Here is a 7,388-nt window from a genome sequence, read left to right on the forward strand (position 1 = left end):
TTGATACAATTGACTTACGAAAGTTTATGTTGTCTTTTTTATGAAGAAGACAATTTCTATTTGAATAACCACTTTTTCTTAATAAGTAGATGTCAGTTATTTTTTTTATGCATGTTTATTCTTTTATAAAAATAAAATTATCGAAATAAATTGGTTGACATACATTCACAATTTTTGTTTTATTTTATATATGTGTATGTGTGTGTGCGTGTGCGTATGTTAGGGACAGGGGACCACGACTCCTGCAACATTTTTGGAATTATATATATATATATATATATATATATATATTAAATTATAATTATATATTATTTATATTAAGTTTATATTATGAAAAATAATAATAAAATGTAAAATAAAAAATTTAATGAAACATTGATTTATAAAAGAGATTAAGTTTTTTGTTGTTGTAAGATCTTTCCACCATGTAAGTTATTATGAAAGTGTATGAGGAGAACAGAATACAAAGAGATAAATTGGAGAACAGAAGCTGAAGAACACATAGATTAAAATTGAAATATATATTTTTTGCATAATCTCTTACATATCAAGGTATCTTATAATGATTTATGTATGTTACATTTATGATTCTTCTTAGGATGTTTATCCCAAATTAGTATAAACCCTAATTATGATTTTAGGATTCTTTTATGAAATTGATATGAACTTTAATTATAATTTCTCTCAAATTAGTATAACCCTTAATTATGAAATTTATGGATTTTGTGTTTTCCTGCCTATGGCAAATTTTTTAAAGTTTTGAATTTATACATGGTTACTTATTTAATTAAAGTGTGTGTTTTGTTATGTTTTGCAATGTGATAATTGTTATTTGTGAATATAAATTTTATATTTTTTCTAAATAGGTGAGAATTAATAAATTTATATTAGAAAGATTATGATAAAGAGTAAAATAGTTGATTCTTTATCCGAAGGAGGAAGGTTTGTGATAAAGATGGAAAAAAAATGCATTTACGTTAACTAAACTTGAGAAATTTCATGAGAACCAAGAATTCAAGACAATGAAAAACAAATCTCTAACATTCCTAGAATTAGATATAATGAATTTAAAAATTCATTAGAACGCGATCCGGGAAAAACGTCCTCAAATTTGACAATACCCACTCAATCAAATTGATGAGGTACGAAGGACTTATCTAAAATGGTATTCATGATTTGATATCATGATATAATAGCAAATTATAATCATATTTTTTTTGAATTCTACTATTATGTGTGCTTGATTTAAGCATAGGAAATGAAAAAAAAAATGAAGAGATATTTTTTAACTAAAAAAAATTATATATTAAAAATATAATTTAGCACCCCTAAGTTTTTTATCCAAGTTTCGCCACTGATCATGCATACTCAATCAACATTATATATTGTGATTATCACCATGTACAAAATTGTCTTTTATATATGCTATGTCTTAAGTGCCATTAATTAATGTTATTAAAATTATTATTTTTCTCTTCTTTAAATGTTTATTTAAATAAACTTCTTTTTGTTAAATCTAAATGATTTATATTTTTTATTTTCATCTTTTAAGCATAAATTAAGTTAAAACTTGTTGCCATATAACATGAGAATGTTGCTATTTAAGAAAAAAACGAGAACCTACAAAAGTGAAACCGTGTCAAGTGTGGCCAAACAAATCATTTATCAAGTTGTTTTAATATCTACAAATAGTTACAAAGTTTCCAAATAGTTTTGTAGATCTGGAAAACTAATTTAATACATGTTAATTTAGGTTTAAATACATCACCAAACACCTTATACATCCAACTAAAAGGAGACAACCAACATCAATTTAAAATTTAGTTATGCCAGATATATCATTATTTAGTGATCCACCAAATATAAAACTAACAATTAATTTCATATACGCATAAATATACCCGCTTTAAAATTTAAACGATCATACATCTTCATCAAACAACAATCCATCACCATGATCAACATGTCTTTTTCTCTTATGGTATGCACTTTTTATTGTCAATGTTTTATTACTTTACCTTTTTCATTTATCCAGTTCACATGTTTTCACTATATTTTAAATCATCTACAAGATTACCAATGAATGACCCTATATGCAAATTTTCAATGCTAATGGCAACGATTTTTGTGTAGGTTAAGATGAGGACAATCTCTAAAGTAGCACTAATTTTATTATCAATGATGGTGTTGCTCTCTGACACAACCCACTCAGTTGTTTTAGAGTCTGATGAAAATCGTATAAAGTCAGCTACTTTTTTGTCTGAAAAATTTGAAGTGGGACCAGGAAAAATTGTCGTGAAAACACTATTAGATATTGACTTTCCAAGGGGTCACATTGGGGTCAAGAGTTTTGATGTTGAAGTAGTTGATGAGATGGTAATTCAGTACCTCTGTATGAAACTTACCTTCACCATTGGTTTGCTGTAAAATATATTGAAAACATTACCATGTCACACTACATTAAACAATCTCACGACCTTCGCAATGGTATCGAATTCGTAAGAAATGATGGTGCATGCCAAGGTTTTTTGCTTCCACATTATTGGGGCTTGGGAGGAGAATCACGAGGAACATGTTCAAATCTTCCAGATCCTTTTGCAGTTGAATTAGGTAATCCTACAAAAATAAAGCATGGGTTTAAAGAAAAATGGTTGTTTAGCATCATGGTTATTGATACACGTGGAACACATGATAGAAAAGGTTGTACAGAGTGTAGGTGTAAGCTTATGAATCTCCCAACAAACTTTTACAATGTCACAACAGGCATTAATGGTCAATTGTTGTCTAAAAATTATAAAGGAGGACTCTTTTGTTGTCAAGATAACGTACAATGCAAATTAAGAAATGATTTTCGTGGCCTAACAAGAAATCTTTCCCTAAGATACAAAATAAGGTGGGTTGATTGGGATGAACACCAAGTGCCTCTTAAGTTCTACATACTTGATTCAACTGATCGTGTAAGATCAAATGGTTCTACACCAATTCATGATTGTCAGGTATATGATTTATTCAATACACACTATACTTTACAAATCATAAGCAAACTTTTGAAACTCATTATTTTCCAAATAAACATATTAGGCCATTATTTACCTTTTTTGTCAGTATGTAAGTAAAATGAATTTCTCAATTTCTTATAGGCAGAGTATACGATCCCAAGAAATCATGACAACGACTTACCTCATGTTAAGAAAGCAAATATCCCAATGACAAAAGGTGGTTATCTTATATATGGCACTGCTCATATGCATACTGGTGTTGTCAATACTACTCTATATGGACAGGTAATATTTGATATTTGTTGTCCCCATATAAGTTGTATCATGTATATAAACTTACATTAAATTGTATAATTCATATATTCATTATGAATAAATTTTGTTGATACTTCTTTATTTTTATAAAAAATTAACTAGTTTATTGAATCCTCTATATTTATGATTATGCTAAACTTAGGATGGAAGGATTTTATGCACTTCAAATCCAAAATACGGAACTGGAAAAGAAGCAGGAAATGAAAAGGGTTACCTAGTTGGAATGTCAATTTGTTATCCTAAACCTGGTTTTATCAAGATCGAAGATGGTGAAGTTCTAACATTGGAATCCATATATGAAAACAAGTTTCGTACCGGAGCTATGGGGCATTTCTACATTTACTTGGCAGAAGAAATACCAAACAAGTATTTGAAGGAAATTTGATGTGAAACTAGTTATTTATATTTATGAATGACTTATATAATTTGTAGTATAATTGTAATACATCAATACCAATTCTAGATCATTACTGTGTGTATTAATGTTCTCTTGGTGGATTATATGGTATACAGTCATTTTTATGCTAATTGAGCTTATAAATTAAATATAAAGATTTTTGTTAACCAAGTGTTAATTTGAATCCATTAATAACAAAATACCATGTAGAATTAATTGTGAATCACACCACAGTGAAGATGAAGAAAAAGGAATAAATACAAAACTGGAAAATGAACAAATTTTCTTATGCACGCTAATATTTTTTTACATCTATATAGAGATTCATACGATTCACTCGTGTAAAAGGGAAATCAAAATATCAAGGATAATTATTCATATAGATAAACTTACATTAAATCTAGTGCACTTCTTATGAGATATGAAATATTTGAAAAGGAAATAACAATTCAGTTCAAAAATTGAAAGGAAGATAATATAAAAATGAAGAATTTATGATTCAATGGTCATGCTACTTAAAGATGTTTCAAGATAAGTGTTAAATCGATCATGCACTTGATCTTATGATCCAGGTAAGATCCATGTTTTTGTTTTAATTGTGATTTGATGGGTGAATTTCATGTCTTTGATATAATGGTTTTTTGTGATTGGAGATTAAGGTTTAGGTTAATGATTTTTTCTAAGCATAGTTTTCTTGATCGATGTCTAATTATGTTTTATCTTAATTTAAATTTAAACTTGAATTTTCTTATATTTTTAGAATTATAAAAATAATAACAGATTTAATATACATGATTAAGTGTCAAAATTTGCATTTGAGAATAACATAAGAACAAGAATGAAAAAAAAAAAACAAGAACATAATAATATAAATAATAGATAATATAGAAATTCTTAGAAGTCACGAGTTTAATCTATATAATTATACTAGTGTGATTCCGACTAACTATGACACCCAAGATAAAATTTGATTAAATTCAAAATGTTTGTAAAATGAAATACTAATCTATATTAATGATCTAGAGTAATTGAACGAATGTCCTTCAAATGGAAAAAATAATTGAATTCCAAAATTTAAATTAAAAAATGAAATAAATTCTTTGGTTAAAAATTGAGAGCATGCTTAATCATGCTTTCCATACGTCATTCAGATGTCTTACATTTTCGGACTTTGTTTGACTAATAACAATGTACTGGGGACATATATAACAACCTCAATTACAAATTACTATTTATACTTATTTTTTTACATAAAAATAAAATTAAAATAAATGTCCAATTTTCTAAAATATAAAATAAAATGAATTTTACTCTAAAAGTATTTATTTATTTTAAACTATTTTAAATGCTTCCTGACCCTACACATGGTCAACCAGCTCTATGTGCTACATATGGATTCCAAATCACCCCATCATATGTCAAGACATCCAATTGAACTCTAACATCAGCTATAGCGGAAGTAGCGCATCCAGTGACATAATGTCTGGCAAGGGAATTGGTCTCCACATATGTATCCCGTAATTGCTTCCTTCCCAATGCAGGGAAGTGCTCGTATATCCAAGCCTGTATCAAATAACATTTCATTTAACTATTGTGATATAAAAGAAAAAACAAGTAAAATATTAAACAAAATGTAATATAAAAGGGTACATGTAGAAGAGGTAGATATCCAGCTAATTGCTTTGTATTTGCAAAGCTGACATCTCCTAGCTGCTCATATAAGAAGACAAGAGCAGCAACTCCCCAAGCATATCTACTGCATGTAGGGAGATCTCTAAATAGCTCGAGGTAATGTGTACGAACATAGATGGTGCTTTTATTAGCAAATATCGTGCACCCTACAAGGTGCAAAAGATATGCACGTGCAGCAAACTCCCATAGCTCGTTATCACAACAGCTATTGCTCTCTCAACTAGCTAAGTTTGACCTGTCCAGCCCGACTTTGATTCAACTCATCGCAAGCCAGACCCGATCAACACCAAGAAGTGTCATCAAAATCTCAACTGAATCTTCATATTCAAGATTGTCAGTGGAGCAAAACTCTCTAGTGACCAGACGTCATCTAAAGTGATGGTCATCTCACCAATTGGTAGATGAAAAGTATTAGTCTCGGGATGCCATCTCTCCACGAAACCCAATATTAACCCAATATTGGAATATTCATATAAAATATCACACAAAGGCGATGATCCAGAAGCTACCACAAAGGGGAGAACAAAAGGGTGATGAGGTCCTAATTTTTTCACTTTTTTAATATGAGAGACTACTTTCACAACTCGATCCTAAGAAAAAAGAAACATAAAACAATAAAAATACATAACAACAATAAAATAAAACATTTATAAAAACTTCTTACTAACCTGACCATCCCATATGATCCGTGCAACATGATCTTGGTACCAATTCAATAAAGATGTATAAGAGGGACCACCTGGAAATGCTGCACCATCATTACCAATCCCCTGCCCCTCGTCCTGAGCAACATCGGAGGCCTCATGCTCAACAACATCATCCTGAACAACATTAGCCTCGAGCTGACCCCTTCTACGAGCTGAAGCGGTCGGTCTCCTCTGTGCAGCACCCTGTGCAGAACTCTCGGGTGCATCATGTGAACAACGTCTAGATAAATTTTCTCGTATCCTAACCATATCTATAATTCAAAGTTCCAAACATTACAAACAAACATAAATCATAAAATAAGACTATATTTATAATGGTAATAACTACTATCATTTAAGGATAATAACTACTATCATTTAAATTTGTAAGTCGTATTAGACTTTTGTTGGTTCAATTGGGGTATATATTTATATATATAGACACACATACAATGATGAAACACTTCCATAAATAGAGGAAGGTACACTCAACCAATGAGTCTGTGAGATATAATATATATATATATATATAAGTCTATGCCTTACCAAGAAAAAAAGTGAAAAACTGAAAAAAAAAAATATTAAAACTGAAAAAAAAGAAATAAAATATTGTAAATAAAAAAATAATAGGAAAGGAATGTCGACATCTGTTTCAGAAATTTGCGAAGCGGATGTCCACATTCGCCATGGTAGAAAAAAAAATAGAAAACGGATGTTGAAACCTGTTTCGCAAATTCTTGAAACGGATGTCGACATCCGTTTCAGGAATTTGTGAAACAGATTTCGACATCCGTTTCATAAAAAACGAAAAAAAAAGGAAATGGGATCTCGAAATCCGTTTCTCAAAATCTTAAAACGGATTTCGACATTTGTTTCATAAGAAAACAAAAAATAATAAATGAAATGGATCTCGACATCTGTTGTACACTTCTCTGAAGCGGATGTCGACATCCGTTATGGCACACATGGATTATAACATGGATACAACAACATTCAACATTCAGGTTCATCAATCACCATCATCATTCACGAAAAATCAATAAAAAGATTGAGAAAATTTAACTGGATGTGTGGATTGTGGATTAAGTGCGGAACGAGAAGGCTGTAAATGCGGAACTGGAAGCTTGGGTCGCTCCGAACTGCTCTTGGTGGTGCTGCTTGCTGGTGCTTTGCGGCTACGGGTCAGATCTACTCCACAAGGCAGCAACGAGTGAATGCAAAAATGAGTGAAGGCAAAGAAGAGCAGGCAAAGAATAGTGAATGGAAATAAGAGAGGAAGGCTAAATTTAAATACTCGCT

General features: G+C 30.2%; 1 pseudogene; it reads left to right on the plus strand.

Moving 5' to 3' along the window:
• The first annotated feature begins 2,088 nt into the window (after positions 1-2,088).
• Positions 2,089-3,699, plus strand: LOC114166978 (uncharacterized; annotated as a pseudogene).
• The last annotated feature ends 3,689 nt before the right edge of the window (positions 3,700-7,388 follow it).

Source organism: Vigna unguiculata, chromosome 10 (genome assembly GCF_037176805.1).
Source record: "Vigna unguiculata cultivar grain cowpea cultivar isolate G323 ecotype 2 chromosome 10, ASM3717680v1, whole genome shotgun sequence".
NCBI lineage: Eukaryota > Viridiplantae > Streptophyta > Magnoliopsida > Fabales > Fabaceae > Vigna > Vigna unguiculata.